At 41.8% G+C, this 20816-nt stretch overlaps 1 protein-coding gene across 1 annotated transcript in view; it reads left to right on the top strand.

The window, feature by feature from the left end:
* Positions 1–20816, top strand: part of puf (ubiquitinyl hydrolase 1 puf) — a 1022896-nt gene that overhangs the window by 24466 nt on the left and 977614 nt on the right. The gene's annotated exons all lie outside the window — the stretch shown is intronic.

The following is a 20816-nucleotide window of genomic DNA, read 5'->3' as shown; positions in this document are numbered from 1 at the left end:
GTCCAGGAACTACAAGATCAAAATGTGGTACACGCAAAAAGAATCGTCATCAAAAAAGATGGAGAGCCTGTCCCTACTCGGACAGTGATACTCACATTTAAAACACCGAACCTGCCTACCACCATAAAAGCTGGTTACCTTAGGTGTCAGGTAACACCTTATATCCCGAACCAAGTCCGGTGCTTTAAGTGCCAAAAATTTGGCCATTCGCAAACTGTATGCAGGGGAGTTCCTGTCTGCCCAAACTGTGGGTCCTCAAATCACAATCAAAGTGACTGTTCTGCTGCAAAAATGACGTGCACGAACTGCAAAGGTGACCACCTGGCATATTCCAAAATTTGTGTAAAATGGAAAACTGAAAAAAAAAAAATAGTAAAATACAAGGTCGAGAATAAAGCTACCAAGAAGCAAGAAAACTAGTTTGACCTACTATAAACAAAAATTGTACCTATGCTAATGTAATAAAAAAATATCAAACAGTCTCCACTCAAACAGATGTCACAGTTCCCATTACCAAGTCAATTTCTGATTGGGCTAGAACTGTCCTCTCTGAGCAACAACCAAGTGTGCATAAACAACAACCCAAACTGGTCATACCAGGCAAATAACACTCCTCTGACAATACCAGCTGCATCTCCTCCTCAGATATGTGCTAATACATCCGACATTACAAACCCAAAATCAAAGAAAAATACCCAGGACATAATCATGGATACAGATGGCACAACTATACGTGAAGAACCAATTTTAGAAATCTACGCTGAAGAAGAAATGGATACTGGTCGACCAGTTTTCAAAAAAGACAAATCAAAATTGGAATGAAATAAGCCAGTCACCTTCAAAAAGCAGTCAGATACAGCTCCATCAATTAAACATAAATAATGGCCTGTGTTTTACAATGAAACTGCAGAGGCTTTCATTGCAACAGAGATGATATCCATGATTTAATTAACCGGTATTCTCCAATTGTTCTTTTTCTTCAGGAAACTTACCTAACCTTGCAAATTTCTCCTTCGATAAAGAATTATTGCTTTTATCGAAGAGATCGTAATAGAACAAATGCTGCCCATGGTGGTGTAGCAATTCTAATAAATTCAACTATCCCAACTAAACATATTCCACTTCAAACTGAAATAGAAGCTGTTGCTGTTCATATAACTCTCTGTATTTCAATGACAATTGTCTCAATTTACCTACCACCAAACCATACTTACTCCTTAAGAGGCCTTGAAGATCTCTTCATACAGATACCTCCACCCCTCTGTATATTAGGGGATTTTAATGGGCACCACCCCTTATGGGGTGATCCTAAACTAGACAGACGGGGTCGACTAATTGAAAGCTTTCTAGAGTCGTAAAACCTTACCATACTCAATACTGGTGCACACACTCACATACAACTCCCAACTGGACACACCTAAGCAATAGATCTCTCAATTTGTTCTCCAGTGCTGGTCCCAAGCATGTTTCAAATGATCCTGTGGGAAGTGATCACTTTCCAATCATATGCAATTTTTTAATATCAAAGACTCCTTCAAACAAACCCCGCAGGAAGTGGAAATTTGTTCGGGCAGACTGGGCAAAATTTCGAACATCAATTTCTCTTGATGAGAAAAAAATCCAGCTCCAGAATATTGATAATGTAACAGATTACATCACATCACATCTTCTAAAAGTGGCCAAGGACACAATACCATTATCAAATCCCCCTGGTTGCAAGCATTATAATTACTGGTGGAATGAGGAATGCACAAAAGCAAAGAAAGCAAAAATTAAAGCCTGGAATTTATTTCGGCAATGTCTAACCACAACCAATCTCATTAATTATAAGAAGCTAAGAGCAAAAGCACGATTTGTACAAAGGCAAGCCAAGAAAGAAACCTGGACCCGTTTTGCATCGACCTTTAACAGAAACACTGATCCGAAAACTATATGAAAAAAAATTAGACAGTTATCTGGTAAGTTTCCTACTATACCTTCTCCAATCCTCTCCTGGAAAGGGCAAGACCTATCCAGTCCCTTAGATATTGCTAATGCTTTGGGCAGTACGTTTGCTGAAATCTCAGCAGCATCAGCCTTTTCTACATCATTCAAACGAATTAAAAACACCAAAGAAAAGCATGCTATTGACTTTCACACTGCCCGCCTTCTTTCATATAACAAACCTCTACAATAATCTGAACTTTTGCATGCTATTAGAACAGTCCACAATGGTGCTGCAGGGCCAGATGGGATTTATGTCATGCTACAACATCTTGATGACAAAACTTTGCACTTGCTGCTGGTTTTTTACAATCGCATATTTTCAGAAAATGTTTTTATAGCTTCCTGGCATCACTCTACTGTTTTGGCATTTCTAAAGCCTGGGAAAGATCCAACCAACCCCCATAGCTATAGACCGATATCTCTCTCAAGCTGCCTCAGCAAAATCCTAGAAAAGATTGTCCACATAAGACTCGTACGGATCATTGAATCCGAACATCTAATGAGCCATAGTCAATATGGCTTTCATAAAAATAGGTTGTGCTTAGATCTTATGGTCAAGGCTGAATTCGCCATTCGAAATGCCTTTGTTAAACGTGAACATCTTGTAATGGTTTCAATAGACATAGAGAAGGCTTTTGACACCACCTGGCGGTATGGCATGCTTGGTGATCTATACACCCTTGTCTTGCGGGGCAACCTTCCTATATTTATTCAAAACTTCCTACGTGCTAGGTCGTTTCAAGTTCAGTACCAACACGCCCTCTCTACAACGTTCATGCAGGAAGAAGGTGTTCCACAAGGATCAGTACTGAGTGCCACTCTGTTTGCTCTTAGAAAGAATAGATTCTATTACAAGACAGCTTCCAAATTCAGTCGAGACTTATCTTTATGTAGATGACCTTTCCATCTCCTGCCATTTCCATCCCAAAATATGAGGTCTATTGAAACGCAGCTTCAGATATCACTTAATAAAATACAACAGTGGGCCAGCCTCAATGGCTATCAGCTCTCGCAGCAGAAAACAGTTGCTATCCATTTTTTTGTAGGCAGCACAAACTTCATCCGGATCCTGAACTTCAAATTTCTAATGTCTCCATCCCAGTCACTAATAATATCAGATTTCTAGGATTAATCCTTGACAACAAGTTAAATTTTATAGACCATATTAAAAATGTATGTACTTCCTCTCTAAAAAAGTTAAACATACTCAAAGCTTTATCCGCCCAAACATGGGGTGCAGATCGTACTTCTCTGCTTCGGCTATACAGGTCATTAATCAGATCCCGCCTTGAATTAGCGCATTATGCAGGCTTTATCCCATTCAACACAGTGCTTTGAGGATTGCACTTGGTGCTTTTAGAATGTCGCCCACACATAGTCTCTATATTGATGCTCACGAGCCCCCATTATCGTTACGTAGAAAAACACTGTTACTAAAGTATGCTGTTAAGGTACAAAGTTGTGCCTCGCATCCGATTCACAACAAGTCATACTTGTTCAATCCACCACTAGAATACCTCTTCAGAAATAAACCTAGCATAGTAAAGCCAGCTGGTCTTCGCCTCCTTGAACTGATGGAAGTTTGGAATCTTTCCGTTCATTCCATACAACAGGTAGCAACCTGCTGTCAACCGCCATGGGCTTCTCTTCCTCTGGTGACTTGTGACACTTATCTCTGCCAATGGGGAAAGGATGTTTTACAAGCATCCAATATCATACAACTTCATGCAGTTCACACTCAAAGATATAGTGATTTTTCCCCAATTTATACAGATGGCTCTAAATCTAATTCAAACGTTGGAGCAGCTGCAGTGTTTCCGAATACCGTTATTTCAGTATCCCTCCCATCTGAATTCAATATCTTTTCAGCTGAAATATATGCAATTAAACTGGCCTTACAAAATCTCTGTGCTGATCAATCTTTAAAATCAGTTATTTACACTGATTCGCTTAGTTCAATCATGGCTTTATGTAATTTCTCAGATAAAGTTCACCCTGTTATAGACGAAATACGAAGCATATTACTAAAAATTGAAGAACGCCATCAACAGGTCATCTTCTGTTGGATTCCAGCACATTCTGGTATTTTGGGCAATGAACTGGCTGATAAAGCTGCAAAAAATCCAACTAGCTTAGACTTAACTAATATCCCTGTTCCGCCATCAGACTTTGCATTAACTATTCAAGCTGCATGCTTGTCAGAATGGACAACAATCTGGCACTCTCAAACAAATAATAAACTCTTTCAATTTAAACACGATCCGAAAATTTGGCCCTCCAGTATCCGTACATCAAGACGAGAAGTAGTCCTATCAAGGGCAAGAATAGGTCATACCCATCTAACCCATCTTTATTTACTTAGAGGAGACGATCCACCATAGTGTCCACATTGTTATATAAATCTGACTATTAAACACATACTCATTGACTGCCCCTACTGTAGACAAGACAGAACATCAATCCTGTAAATCCTGGTAAATCTTAATCAATCCTGGTAAATCTTAATAAACCAATAACTTTAGAGAATCTCATTGGTGACAAGGCAAATATTTTCGAATTTTTCCACATTTTAAAGCAGATTGGACTTTTTAATCTTTTCTGATTTTATAAAAATTTTTGATTTCCCTATATAAAAAATGAATAGGTGCATTATAGCCATAGTAGCTTATGCGCCATTAAACTCCCATAACAACAACAAAATTATTTTTTGCATCCAGTTCCTTGGTCACTGCGCCATAGTAACTTATCATATTGGTTAGACAATGCCAGTCATTAACAAATCCATGCTGTGACTACAATATTATCGCATTTGTGTCCAGAGGTTCTGCATTACTTCTTTAACTAGTGACTCCATTATTTTCCCTGGAACAGATCTTAAGCTAATAGGTCTGTAATTACTGGTGTCACCTTTTGATCTCCCTTTATGAATTGGGAATATATTTGCACATCTCCAGTCCATAGAGATCTCCCCTGAATCCAAAGATGCTCTCCTAATTATGGCTAGGGGTTTGCTTACCTCCTTTAATATAACTGGATGGATTCCACCTACCACAGACACCTTTTTTATGTTCAGCTTCAGCAATTTCTTTTCCATAGTTCCTTTCAGTTATTAAGAGCACTATGTGGGAGATGCCATATTTAGTAGATTTCAGAGAAGCTTTTGATATTGTTTTACGTAAAAGGCTGCTGTACAGATTGGAGCAGTTAGGCATTATTGGCAAGTTATAGTATAGATATAAGGATGATTGAGTGCAAGAAGACAGAGAGTGGTTATCAATGGGCACTGCTCTTGGATGAGTATTATTAGTGGACTCCTTCTGGGTTCAGTGCTGGGCCCATTGTTGTTTTCAGTACTTATTAATGATATTGATGAAGGCATATTAGGCCAATTATCTAAGTTTGCAGATGTGCGAAGGTTGGCAGGTTAACAACAGTAATCAGGGTATGCTACTGAGTATATAGATTAATTAGGCATATGGGCTGCGAAGTGGCAATGACACTGACAACATTGACAAATGCAAGGTACTTCATATAGGGTAGAAGTAATCCCAGATTAACATACCAACTGTGTGGTACTACACTCAATGTAGTGTAGAATGAAAAATACCTGGGAATAATTGTGTAGTCAGATACAGTAGGGCCCACTCATACGGCAGATTAGGTTCCAGACCCTCGCTGAAAAGTGGAACATAGCCTTTTTTTTCCCAATTGCAAATACATATAACATGTTTACCTAATAACATGTTTACCCCATCATATGTTATAAACTGGTCCATAAAGATTTTAATTCTGGTCCATAAAGATTTTAAAAACAACATTTTGAAATTCAAGGTACGTCACTAAGGGTGTCAAGATTTCTAAGATGTACAAGCTAAAGATTATAATGATTTATGCACCAACATCGAGCCATGATGATGAAGAGGTTGAAGAAATGTACACCGAAATTGAGAGTCTTCTAGATGAGCAGAAAACCCACTACACTATTATTATGGGACACTTCAATGCTAAGGTTGGAAAAAGACAAAACAGCGCAGAAAGGGGAACTATAGGAAATTTTGGAATTGGTGAAAGAAATGAAAGAAGTGAAAGACTTGTGGAATTTGCAGAATCTCAAGGACTGTCAGTAATGAACGCTTTTTTCAAGAAAAGGGTGAACAGAAAGTGGACATGGAAGAGTCCAAATGGATTAACTACTAATGAAATCGACTTCATCCTCACTAACAGAAGATATATTGTGAATGATGTTACCGTCCTGAATAAGGTTGGAAGTGATCACAGAATGGTAAGATGTACACTTGATATAGATGTAGGAAAGGAAAAAACTGACTCGAGTAAATAATACAAAGGTCTTTGAGATAACAGAAGAGGAGAAAAAGCAGTATGTACTGGAACTTAAGAACAAGTTTGAGCTTCTGCAGACTGCTCAGGACCAAGATATTGACGAGGAATACTACAACTTTCTGAAAGTGATAAAGCCCAAGAAACCTATAGGAAAAAAGAAATCCAAAGAAGAAAAAATTAATCAAGAAACACTTGCCATAATGAACCGAAGACGACAAATGAAAAGCAAGAAAAACACTGAGAGGGAGAAAATTGAGTATACTGAGTTATGCAAAGCCATTAGAAAGAGACTCAGAGAGGACATAAGAAGATTTAACACAAGAAAAGTAGAACAAACATTAAGGGAAAACAAAGGATTTAAATCAGTAGCCATGAGCAGTAATACAGAAAGACAAATGATACTGAAACTGAAGAATAGACAAAATAAACAGCAGAGAAGGCATAATTCAATTAGCAGAAGACTACTATAGAGAATTATAAAAGGAGCAGGAGAATGATGCCAGCAGTGGGGAAGATGGATTGCAAAGTAGCAACACATACGACATACCCGATATTCTTCCTGATGAGGTAGAACATGCATTGAAGAAAATGAAGAATCAGAAAGCCCCAGGGGAAGATGAAGTTACTGTAGAGTTGTTAAAATTGGGAGGAAGAGACATAACACAAAAACTGGCAAGGCTCTTCACTAAGTGCATTAGAAAAGGTGCGACGCCTAAGCAGTGGAATAATGCAATCATAGGTTTGCTGCATAAGAAAGGAGATAAATCAGAAATTGAAAATTATAGACCAATTAGCTTGTTATCCCACATCTACAAGTTGTTCACAAGGGTCATTACTAACAGATTAGAAAGAATACTTGATGAGAATCAACTGAAAGAGCAAGCTGGCTTCAGGACAGGATACTCAACTATGGACCACCTTCGTAATATCACAGCTAATGGAGAAAGCAAATGAATATAAAACACCATTATGCCTGGCATTTGTGGATTATGAAAAGGCATTTGACTCCATACAGCATAAGGCAATATTTCGGGCACTGCAAAGACAAGGCATAGATACCCCATATATTATGATTTTGACCCCTGTACGTGGTGAGGGTACCTCCTAGTGACGCTGCTGGACTTCCAGACTAGTGTCACTGGGATCCAACGCCCACAGCCCAGGTTCCAGGCCTACATCAATGGAATCTGGCGTGTTTGCCGTGCGCTGCGACCCGTGGAAATTCGGAAAGGGGGATCCTGGTGGTTGAGGGGCCCAGCTTCAATACACCACTTTGGCCCCTGCTTTGACAAGACGGGTGGCCCTGGAAGGCTCGGCTAGGATCAATCAGCTAGTAGGCTCGCCTGCGAGGGTCAACCGTGTCAATGCCACGCCCCTACCCTCATGGTCCGAGGGACAGGATTCAGGCTAGCGGCGGTGCGGGTATAGTGTCTGGGTAGCCCTGGCGTTCCACTCCCGAGCGCATTTATTGCATGCTGGGTAGTGGGCGTCCCTTTGGGCTCCGTGGTGGGTGGGGAGCCCGGGCACTGAACCATTTAAAAATTCCATGAATCCTGATAAATTTACTTCTTCGGGGGCCCCAACCCGGTCCCTATCTGAAAACATTGATATAGATTCAGATAGCATTATTGCTACAAAGAGGCAGCGAACAGAAATATCATCAGGGCCTGTTCCAAGGTTCCTAATTATACTCAACCAGTGAAAAACCGATTGGAAAAATGTCACCCTTTTTTATACAAAAAGGGTTAGATGGGTTAGCAGGTTCACCCGAATCAGTTAAGAGGCTCCGTTCTGGAGACCTTTTAATTGAAACTAAAAATGACAGGCAATCTGAACATCTACTCCGATTAACATCAATCGGAGGAATCCCTATAACAGTGACACCACACAGAACACTCAATTCATCGAGAGGTGTCATTTCGGAGTGGGACCTTCTCGACGTAACCGAGGAGGAAATCTGCTCTGAATTAAAACCACAGGGAGTTACTGCCGTCAAGAGAATTACTGCGCGAAGGGATGGAAAAATTGTTAAAACCAGGAGCGTTATCCTGACTTTTAACTCTCCTAAACCTCCTGATGAGATTAAAGCTGGATACATCAACTGTTCAGTGTGTCCATACGTTCCGAACCCTTTACGGTGTTTTAAATGCCAGAAGTATGGACATTCTCAAATGGCCTGCCATGGTGTCCTTGCATGCGCTCGATGCGGTGCAAAGGACCACAAAACAACAGCTTGTTCAGCCGCAAAACTCACCTGTATTAACTGTGAAGGCGAACACCTAGCCTACTCACGAGCATGCCAGAGGTGGAAAGAAGAAAAAGAAATTCAACGGCTGAAGGCAGAGCTAAATATATCACCAGGAGGCAAGGAAATCGGTCAAACCCCTGAATATCAACAAACCTACCTACTCCCAGAAGGTAGCAGGGAGATGTTCCGTCGGAACTCAGACGGACATGACCATTCCTCCAAAGGAGTCTTTCACTCCCATCGCGCGTTATCTCTTAAGTTCTCAAAAACCTGCACAGAAGGACCAATCAGCTGCCACTCCTATATCGGTACCTCCTAATGCTCCACAAGTAACAAAGGTAATTATGAAAGAAAAGAATAAGAAAGGGGAAGTCCCCCCTAGTACCCAAGAAAAGATGGATGTCGAGCAGAAGGAGGTACCCGAAGATTCAGTCTTGGAACTCTTTGCGGAGGAAGAAATGGACATGGGACAGCGTCCATTCTTCCCCAAAAAAGATAAATCCAAGACTGATAAAAGTAAGCCCTCAGCACCTCGGAAGCCGCCTGATGGACCCACCAAGCCAAAATAATGGCTAAATTCCTACAATGGAATTGTCGTGGATTCCGGCGACAAGGCCCTCCTGCAAAAGCACGAGCCAGTTTGCTTTTGCTTGCAGGAGACATATCTGAAGGCAAATGATGATCCCACCATGCACAACATCACATTTTTTCGAAAGGATAGAATTGCGGATGGCTCTGTACATGGGGGAGTGGCTATCCTTGTGGGTAACCAGACCCCAGTGCAGCCCTTGCTAATTACAACTAGCATAGAAGCTGTCGCAATTCGCCTTACGGTGGGATTTTTATTAACCGTCTGCTCTGTCTATTTGCCACCTGGGACTGACATCTCCCAGGAAGACTGATGATCTTCTAACACAGTTGCCTCCCCCTTTCTTACTTCTCGGGGATTTTAATGGACATAACACTCTGTGGGGTAGTGCTAACATCAATGGAAGGGGATGAGTCATAGAGCGTATGCTAAATGACAATGACCTTTCCCTTCTAAATACTGGAACAAATACCTTCTTCCACATGCCTACCCGTACTTTTTCTGCCATTGATCTCTCTATCTGCTCCCCTTCTCTACTCCCTTCACTCACTTGGGAAGTGGAGGAGAATCCATACGGAAGTGATCACTTCCCTGTGATAACCTCGTTACACAGTGGGAGACCATGTCTTCCCTTCAGGTTACCACGGTGGAAGATTGATCAGGCTGACTGGACTGCCTTCCAACATCAGGCAAATTTTGATCTTAGCACAGTCAGTCAAGAGCCTATCAATGATGCAGTTAAGTACATCACAGAAAATATTGTACAAGCAGCTGCGAATGCTGTTCCAAAAACATCTGCCCGGTTTCCACCATTTCCCAAACCTTGGTGGAATTCGCAATGCACAGCAGCAAAAAAGGCTCAAAACAGTGTGGGGGATATTCCGCCGATGTCCTACCACGACCAACCATATAGCCTTTAAACGTGCACGAGCCAAAGCATGATATATCCGCCGTCAGAGTCAAAAGGAATCGTGGATCCGTTTTACATCATCTATTAAGCAGTCTACCAACTCTAAGGTAGTCTGGGATAAAATCCGGAAAATGACGGGAAAATATACATCCCACCCTTTTTCAATCCTAGATTATAATGGATGCGCTATTGCAGATCCAACTGCAATAGCCAATTCTCTTGGGGAAACATTCTCTAACATCTCTGCAACATCTTCGTATTCCCCAGAGTTCCTGGTCCTGAAATATAAAATCGAAAAACAGGCACTTAACTTTAAATCTAAGAGCTTGTATCCCTACAACGGGGATTTCACTATTCAGGAACTCAAAAGAGCCCTCGCTCTTTCCAAAGCAAGTGCCGTTGGACCAGATGGCATCCATTATGAAATGATTAAACATCTTTCACCAAAATCTATGGATTGTCTGCTCCTTCTGTATAACAGAATCTTTACTGAAGGGCAGTTTCCAGACTCCTGGCGAAAGGCAATCGTTCTTGCCTTTCCTAAGCCAGGAAAGGATCCAAAAGTCACCACCAATTATCGTCCTATTGCTCTGACTAGCTGTCTGTGCAAAATCCTGGAGAGAATGGTTAATTCTCGTTTAATTTGGTATCTCGAATCAAATGACCTTCTCTCCAACATCCAGTGCGGCTTCCGAAGGAACTGGTCCACTTTGGACCATCTTATTAGATTGGAAGCATCCATCCGGGATGCTTTCCTAAAACGCGAACACTTGGTGTCGGTGTTCTTTGACACGGAGAAAGCGTATGACACGACTTGGAGATTTGGCATTTTAAAAGATTTACATAGCCTAGGCCTAAGAGGGCATCTCCCCTTTTTTATTCAAAACTTTTTAGCCAATCGATCGTTCCAAGTTCGTGTGGGATCCTCACTCTCTCGCTCCTTTAGCCAAGAGGAGGGAGTACCACAAGGATCAGTATTAAGTGTCACGCTTTTTGCCATCAAAATAAATTCCATCACAGAACAACTTCCTCCAACTGTAAACAGTGCCCTCTATGTTAATGCTTTAGCATTTTTTGTCAGGCGTGCAACATGAGGGTTATTGAAAGACAACTGCAGAAAGCCATTGATAGTCTGAATTCCTGGGCACTTGCTAATGGCTTCAGGTTCTCGCCGGAGAAGACCATTTGCGTACACTTTTGTCGCAAGTGTAATCTTCATCCTGAACCTGAATTAAGGCTCGGACAAAATGCTATTCCAGTAGCAGCGAACACAAAATTCTTGGGACTCATATTTGATAAAAAACTGACCTTTTTGGATCATATTCGTCAACTCCGCACAAAGTGCACACGTAGGCTTAATATTCTCCGCTCGCTCTCCTCTACATCTTGGGGAGCAGACCGATGGACCCTTCTTTGGCTTTACCGTGCACTTGTGCGATCCAAACTAGATTATGGGTCCCAGGTATATTCCTCAGCCAGAGACAGTGTCCTTCGATGGCTGGACCCCGTCCATCATCAGGCCCTACGTATTGCTACTGGAGCATATCGCACATCTCCTGTACAGAGCTTATACGTCGAAGCAAACGAACCACCGTTATCGCTTCGACGTAAGCAGTTGTCTTTAAAGTATGCTTTAAAACTGAAATCCCTGCCAGACCATCCTACGTGGCCATTCGTTTTTGAGTCATGATGGGAAAATTTATACAATGCTCGTAAGACTGCCAATCGTCCTTTTGGTATTCGTTTCCAAGAGCTACTCAAAGAACTTAATATCGAGGTAGACAAGGTTGCCCAAACATCAAAGCAACCCTTTCCACCCTGGCATGCTCGTGTCCCGGCATGCGACTTGTCGCTTAGAAACTGGGGAAAGTCGAACACTCCATCATGTGTCTACATGCAGCTTCATTCAGCACACCAAACTGAATATTCCGACTTCGCGCCAGTCTACACAGATTGTAGTGGATCCCACACTCTACTGTGGGATCTGCTGCTGTCTTTATAGACAGCACTATATCAGAGCAGATTCCCTCTGAATGCAGCATATTTACTGCAGAGCTGCACGCTGTAGAGTTAGCCTTGGATCACATTAGTAAATGCCAATACCAAGGTTCATTTTCTATTCTGACTCTCTTAGCATATTACAGGCTTTAATATCTGTGAGATATAATCCTCATCCAGTTCTGTCTAGCATTCAGCAGAAGATTCACGTTCTCCATGAACGCGAATATGATATCCGCTTCTGCTGGATTCCGAGCCACATTGGGATTAGGGGAAATGATTTGGCTGACGTCGTAGCCAAATCAGCAATTCCCAATAATAACCGCTGCCTGTTAGTCCCCTATACAGACTACAGGCAAATAGTACATCAAAAGATACATTCCCAGTGGCAGGATTCGTGGAATAGACAGACTGCGAATAAATTATATCGTATAAAGCCTGTAATTGAACCGTGGCAGTCTAGTCTGCGCAGGAATCGTAAGGAGGAAGTTGTTCTAGCTCGTCTCCGCATAGGACACGGCTTACACATTCTTTTTTGCTGAGGGCAGATGATTGTCCTATGTGCGAGAACTGTGGCACAGTTTTATCCATGAGACACATTTTAATTGATTGTCCAGATTTTAGAAATATCCGTTTTACCGCTTTTAACCATCTGACTGAGCCGTATACACTCAGTCAGATTTTATCTGACAATGACAATGTGTCTGCTGTTTTTAGCTTTTTAAAATCAATAAATATTTTTGCTTGTATATAAAATTCACATTTTTCCTTTATATATTTGTTATACCTTTGGACATAGTGACCTAACTAATTAGGTCACTGAAAGTTTAAACTTTTTTATAAATGACATGGTATTGGCGCATTATAGCCTTAGTAGCTAATGCACCAATAAAACCAAAACAAACCAAACCAAATTATGATTTTGAAGAAAATATATGAGAGTGCTAGGCACTTTACTCACCTAGCCCAGTCGACTATTTAAATTAGGGCGCTGATACTGGATGTGAACGGCTGATTTTGGCCCCACGATTTCGGCAGAAATTAGAATTGTGCCACTTGACATAAATAATATTGCAAGCACTGGTGTAACTTAATACCATTATAATGACCATATGGATGTCATCCCAAGGCAAATAGCACGTGACAACAGCACGTAAATCCTGTTGGTGGTAACTGTTCTTGTGTAGCACTTCTTAAGTTGATTCACCTACTAACTTGCAGTGGGTATCATCTGCACTCATTTTCTGAGCTCCTGTAAGACTGTCTCGCCACTCGCTCATAGCAGTGAACTCGCCAATTCGTATCTGCTCAAAATGGAGGGTAAATCGAGGAAATCGGCTGTAAACACAACCCTGCCAGTGACCGACAACCCTAAAATAGCAGAGCAACACGAAGAACATGAGGGATCTCAAACTGAACCTCCCATTAAGAACAAAAAATCAATCGGTACCAAATTTGATCGAAAAACCAGGTCAAAATCTCAAAACACAGGGACCATGGAACACCCCCTCTCCCAAACCGAGTACACAGATATGAGACAACCTGACCTCCCCCTTGACCCCAGCATGCCTGAGGGGACAGTTATCCAACAATCGCTACAACTCAAAGTAGCACTGGAGAACGTGCTCAAAGAGCCAACTAACAGAGTTACAACATTTCTTAGGGCAGAAATCGTCACCCTATGGAACATTTCGCTTTCCAGACTCACCTGGAAAGCGAAAAGGCAACTGCAAAATTGGAAGCCTACACTGACTGTGGAGTAAAACAAATGCGACAGCGCGACTCCACATATGCCCATGCGCTGAGGAAGTCACCACCGGACTTTATTCCCGAATCTCAGGAACTGAGCTACCAGACAAACAATTCAGGTGCCAACCTACGGACTACACTGAAGAAAACGCTATCACCCAGACCTAACTTTGTGGTACTTAAACCCCTTACCAATGAAGGTCGTATGTCCAGTGAGGAGGTCAAGAAGACCATCATGGATTCCTTGACAGATGACTTAAAGAACACTAAAATCAAGTCAATTCGCAAAACGCGAAATACAGGAGTAATTATAGAAACAGCCACAAAAGAGGATGCTGAACTGATTGTTAAGAATCCTAAATTACCATCTCTGGGACTCCTGGCCGAGCCCCCTAGACAAAAGGGCCCTTGCATACTGGTACTAGATGTGGACAAGGATCTCCTTCCAGAGGAATTGCAAAGCGAAATTTTCCACAGAAACTTGAAACAGGAACTCCCAGATGAAGAACCAACTTCTCACATAATCCCTAAATTCCAAACAAAACCCAGAGCTGGGCACACCATTAACTGGGTCTTTGAGCTATCACCCAAGGCCTGGAAGATCCTCTCCCAACAAACAAGAATTTACATCAACTGGGGCAGCCACCGCTTTAGGCAGCATGTAGCCGTCCCCAAATGTTTCAGGTGCTGCCGTTTCGGCCACACCACGCACACGTGCAGGCAAAATCTGCCCACCTGTGGCCACTGTGCCGAAATGGGGCATGAATACGCTACATGTCCCAAAAAGTCTCAACCTCCCACATGTGCCAATTGCAAGGCCCTAAAGGTGCCAGCCAACCATTCGCTCCGTGACAGCAGTTGCCCAGTTTATCTCAAAGCCAGAAGTGCTCAACAATCAAGAATAGAATATGGGGAGTAACAGACCAAACCTAAATACCCACACAGTGAAAATAGCACAACATAACGCTCAGAGGGCCAAGGCTGTTGCTGCACAACTGGTCAAAAAGGCAGATGAAGAGAACTTAGATGTGCTGCTGCTTCAGGAGCCATACACTCATAACAAGGAGGTAAAAGGCTACCCCTTGAGATTTAAAGTGGTCCAGGTTGATGGTGACACACCCTGGGCCGCGATCGTCGTTCGCAATCCCGAACTGACTGTCACCAAAATCACTGATCTGTGTACTAGCTGGGCTGTGTGCGCCCATGTAATTTCACCACTGGGGCAATTCTACTTAGTTTCGATATACTGTCGACCGGGGGAAGATATTCTTCCTGCCACCCGATATCTACAGACCATCCAGCTACAAATGCCAAATGCAAAACTCATTATAGGGGCTGATGTTAACTGCAGGTCCCCAGCCTGGCACAGCCGAACTCAAAATCACAGAGGAAATAGAAATGGCCAACGTCTTGAGGACTACTTGTCTAACAGCAACCTGGTCATTCTAAACAAACCTAACTGCCTGCCAACTTTCTCCAGTACCCTGTGGGAAGCTACAATAGATATCACCTTAGCCTCGAGCTCCATTGCTCAGCACCTTGCTTCCTGGACAGTCCGTGAGGACTGGACCACCTCTGACCACAGGGTACTAACCTTCCAACTACACCGTTCACTAGTCACTCAACCAACCAACCGAACTCAACAAAGAAGATATGCCCTGAATAAGGCTGACTGGAACCTTTTTAAGGAGGAATTGACCAGTGCAGCCAGCCGCTTCAATCCTAGCGGCCTCAGCCCAGACCAGCATCAATGCGCAGTTACACAGCTCGTCAGTAATGCTGCAAACAAGGCTATCAAAAAGAAGAGATTCACACCTGGTGGCCCCGAGTGCCAAGCGTTTCTAGTGATCAGGCGATTTCTGTGCAATTCTAAAGCGATTCATAAAGTGAAAGAGTGTTAGATATATCAAGAGTTTAAAGTTAATTCTCTTCTGTAAATATATATAGTTACTGAAAAGTATCAGTGCAAAGGTTCCTAAGAAAGGAAAGTCACCTTTCTTTTATATATATTCTAGTCCTACTAACCACTAATCTACTTCCGCTTGGTCACTAGGTGGCACCGCTCCTGCCTCCCCGTGGTAGGGCCGGAAACCTGGGAGGAAAAGCTCTCACTCCCAGGGCCAAAAGGAGCAAACATGAATGACTCAAACATTACCACGAATCCCAAAGATCTAACTCCTTTGAGTCGGAAAAATGAGGACAATGTGACTACTGCAACCAAAAGGCAAAAAAAGGAAATAGCATCACTTAATGCACCTACCTTTATTGTCTTTAATTCTACGACAGAACAGCCATTAGGAAAATTGTCGCCATTCGTCATCCAGAAATGTTTAGAAAGTGTGGCTGGAACACCAAAAAATGTTAAGCGACTAAAATCAGGCGACATTCTAGTCGAGACAGCAAATGCCAAACACGCAGAAAGACTGCTTCAAATGAAAACATTTGGTGGGATCCCAGTAAAGGTCTCTCCCCATAATACGCTAAATACATCGAAAGGAGTAATTTCTGAGTGGGACCTTATCAGCGTCTCCGAAGAAGAAATTAAAAATGAACTTGAAAATCAAGGCGTTATAGCTGTGAGAAGGATTAAAATTACAAGAGATGGGACACTTATCCCAACCAGAACTATCATACTAACGTTCAACACTCCTAAACCACCTACAACTGTGAAGGCCGGATATCTAAATTGTAACATCAGACCATACATTCCAAATCCTCTCCGCTGCTTTAAATGCCAAAAGTATGGTCATTCACAAATAAAGTATGGTCATTCACAAATGGCATGCCGTGGTGTAGCTATCTGTTCCAACTGCGGGTCCCAGGATCACAGCAATCAGAACTGTTCATCCGAGAAACCGAAATGTCCAAACTGCAAGGGAGACCATTCTGCCTATTCCAAGAATTGTGAATATTGGAAAAGAGAAAAGCAGATTCAGCGGTATAAAGTGGAACATTCTGTCACATACCAAGAAGCTAAGAGAACTATACACCCGACTATCTTAAACAGACCTTCCTACGCGCAGGTCATAACGAATTGTCGTACAATAGAAACCCAAACAGATTTTACAATTCCTCCAAAGAAATCTATCTCAGACTGGGCACGAGCACTACTCACAATTTCCCAGCCAAAACATCAAGAGAAACTCACCAACACACCACTTTCCGTGCCTCCCGATAAGAAACACTCAGAATCGAAAGCATCTCAAGGAAAACATAATGTCATAAGTCAGAAGGCAACCGAACAAATGGAGACAGAAGCAACCAACCAAGCAGATGAACCAGTATTAGAGATTTTCGCGGAAGACGATATGGACACCGGAAAACCATATTTCCCGAAAAAGGAAAAACCAACGTGTGAAAGACTTAAAACAGCATCTAGGAAACAGACCGAAAACCTCTCCAAAATCAAATAATGAAAACCATAATCCAGTGGAATTGTAGAGGACTCCGCACTAACATAGGTGATATATATGACCTGATTACACAGTATGCACCATTATGTCTTTGCTTACAAGAAACCTACCTCAGACCTCAAGACTCTACCTTAATAAAGAACTATACAGCATACCGAAAGGACAGAGTAACAGGTGGCACAACCCATGGTGGTGTGGCAATACTAATAAATTCTCGCATTCCTTCCCAGATTGTCCCGCTAAACACAACCCTTGAAGCGATTGCAGTACGCATAGCCGCTAGATCCCTCATAACAGTAATAACAATTTATGTTCCACCAAACCAAAATTTATTACAACAGGACTTAGAAGACATTGTAAAGCAGTTGCCAACCCCCTTCTGTATACTAGGCGACCTCAATGGGCATAGCCCTGTGTGGGGTAACACAACCACAGATCGGAGAGGAAAACAAATTGAAAAATGGATAGACGAGAATGATTTAACTTTGTTGAACGACGGCACACATACTTATACACATCTTCCATCAGGAAATACTACAGCTATAGACCTGTCTATATGTTCTCCAATACTATTTCCAAGACTTGATTGGTCAGTGCACAGTGATCCTCTCAGCAGTGATCACTATCCAATAATCATCACCATGGCACTAGGAACCACATGCAAGTCACGCAAAACTCCCAGATGGAAAATAAATGAAGCAGATTGGGAAACTTATAAAACATTAGCAAAACTAAATGTTGATACCATCAAGCAAAAACCGTTAGATGCAGCAGTACAATATATAACAAATAAAATAATTCAAGCTGCTGAACACTCTATCCCAAAAACATCGTCTCACTTTCCAACACATCCAAAATCATGGTGGAATGCAGAATGTGCGCAGACTAAGAAAGAGCGAAACAAAACCTGGAATACTTTTCGCAGATATCCAACTTTAGAGAACCTCATATTGTTCAAGAAGGCACGGGCAAGAGCCAGATATATTAGGCGGGCCAGTAGGAAAGAATCCTGGATAAAATTTGCATCTACATTAACAAGTTCCACACCATCTAAAACTGTCTGGAATAAAATTAACAAAATGAGTGGTAGATACCCGATTACCCCAACTCCGATCCTAAACTGGAATGGACAAGTCACTGCAGAGCCATCAGAAATAGCCAATGCACTGGGCGAAACCTTCGCCAGAATATCAGCGACCACTTCATATACTCCCAGTTTTCAAATATACAAGGCAAGAATGGAAAGACATAAACTGAATTTTTCCACAAGAAATAATGAAGAGTACAACCTACCCTTAACATTCTACGAATTGAAACACGCTCTATCCCAGACAAAGCAAAGTGCTGTAGGTCCAGACCAAATCCACTATATGATGTTAAAACAACTCGATGATCAATCCCAAATGGCATTACTAGAACTATATAACAGAATCTTCCTAGAAAACCAATTTCCAGACAGTTGGCGTCATGCAATAATTCTTGCTTTCCCAAAATCGGGGAAAGACCTCTCTGACCCACGCAACTACCGTCCAATTGCTCTAACCAGTTGCCTGGGAAAAGTTATGGAGAAAATTATCAATGCTTGTCTAACATGGTTTTTGAACAGAAATAACCTCCTCAATCCAGCACAGCATGGTTTCAGAAAAAATCGTTCAACACTAGATTTACTGATCAAATTAGAAAACAGTGTGCGGAATGCCTTTATCCGAAAAGAGCACCACGTAATGATATGTTTCGACATAGAAAAAGCTTACGATACTGCGTGGCGTTATGGAATTATTCAAAACCTATACCACCTTGGATTACGTGGACATCTTCCTAAATATATTCAAAATTTCTTACTCCACAGGTCATTTCAAGTTAGATTGCAGAATACTCTTTCAAAAGTTTTCACCCAAGAAGAGGGTGTACCTCAGGGGTCTGTGCTTAGCACAACCCTCTTTGCTATCAAAATAAACTCCATAACTGAGCATATACCAAAACCTATTGATACCGCTTTATACGTTGATGATTTCAGTATGTCCTATCATTCTCAGAGTATGCGAACTATAGAACGGCAGTTACAGGGAGCAATAAATAAAATAAGTCAATGGGCACAAACAAATGGCTTCCGGTTTTCCACACAGAAAACTGCATGTATACACTTCTGTAGGAAACGAAACCTACACCCAGATCCTGAACTTAGGCTAGATGGATATATGATCCCAGTTGTACCAAACATAAGATTCTTAGGACTTCTCTTAGATAAAAAACTGACATTCCTTGAACATATTAAGCAACTAAGACATTCTTGCATCAAGAAGTTAAATCTACTCAAAGTTCTCTCCGCAACAACTTGGGGTGCAGATCGACATACACTACTTAAACTTTATCGAGCAATAGTGCGTTCCAAGCTGGACTATGGAGCACCAGTTTACGACTCTGCAAGACCAAGTGCACTGAGATGGTTAGATCCCATACACCACAGTGCACTCCGTATAGCACTTGGAGCTTTTCGCACTTCGCCTATACAAAGCCTATATGCAGAAGCCCATGAACCTTCACTACAACTTAGACGACAGAACTTATTATTACACTATGCTGCAAAGATAAAATCCATCACCGACCATCCAAATAGAGAGGTTCTGTTTTCATCGTACTTGGAAAATGTATACCAAGCCCATCCACGAATAAACCGCCCTTCCAACATCCGACTAAAAGATTTACTGTTATGCCGAGAGCTTAATTATGATAGCATAGCTACCACGACTACACACATTATTCCACCATGGATCATAATTCAACCTGTGTGTGACCTGCATTTCCAATCTTGGGGGAAAACAAATCTCCCGAGAACAAACTACCAGCAACTACATGCAGCATACAAAGAAAAATATGAACATTCAACTTTCATATACACAGATGGCTCAAAAACAGAAACTTGTGTAGGAGCTGCGATTCACTCTGAAGACTGTACTCTCATCCAACAACTTCCAAAAGAATGCAGCATCTTTACAGCAGAATTACAAGCCATTTTGATGGCCGTAAACAAAATTAAACATGAACAGATAGCAGACAGCATAATTTTCACGGACTCGCTTAGCTCTGTCATTGCTTTACAGAATGCCAATACTAAAGCACACCCAGTTTTACAACAGGTACAATATACAATATCTAAGCTATTGCAAAATAATCACAAGATCAGTTTCTGTTGGATTCCAGGCCACACAGGAATAACTGGGAATGAAAAAGCAGATAAAGCGGCAAGAGAAGCTGCTACCTCTTACTATGCATTCCGCTCAATACCATATACCGATTACAAGTCGTTAATCCACCAAAGCAGTTTAAAACAATGGCAACAACATTGGAAAGATCAAAGTAACAACAAACTTCGTGTAATTAAACAAACACTCCGACCATGGACTACCAGTTGCCGATCCAACAGACACGAAGAAGTGATCCTTGCTCGATTGCGAATTGGGCATACCCATATGACCCATTCTTACCTACTCAGAGGTGAAGACCCTCCTCAGTGCCAAAACTGTCAAGTTCCACTCACTGTACATCACTTCATGGTGAACTGTCCAAGATTTACTTCAGAAC

The sequence above is a fragment of the Mastigoproctus giganteus genome, chromosome 6, assembly GCF_048544385.1.
Source record: "Mastigoproctus giganteus isolate SK-2022 chromosome 6, ASM4854438v1, whole genome shotgun sequence".
NCBI classification, from domain to species: Eukaryota; Metazoa; Arthropoda; class Arachnida; order Uropygi; family Thelyphonidae; genus Mastigoproctus; species Mastigoproctus giganteus.
Note: the sequence above shows the minus strand (reverse complement) of the source record. Positions and strands in the feature narration are given on the sequence as shown.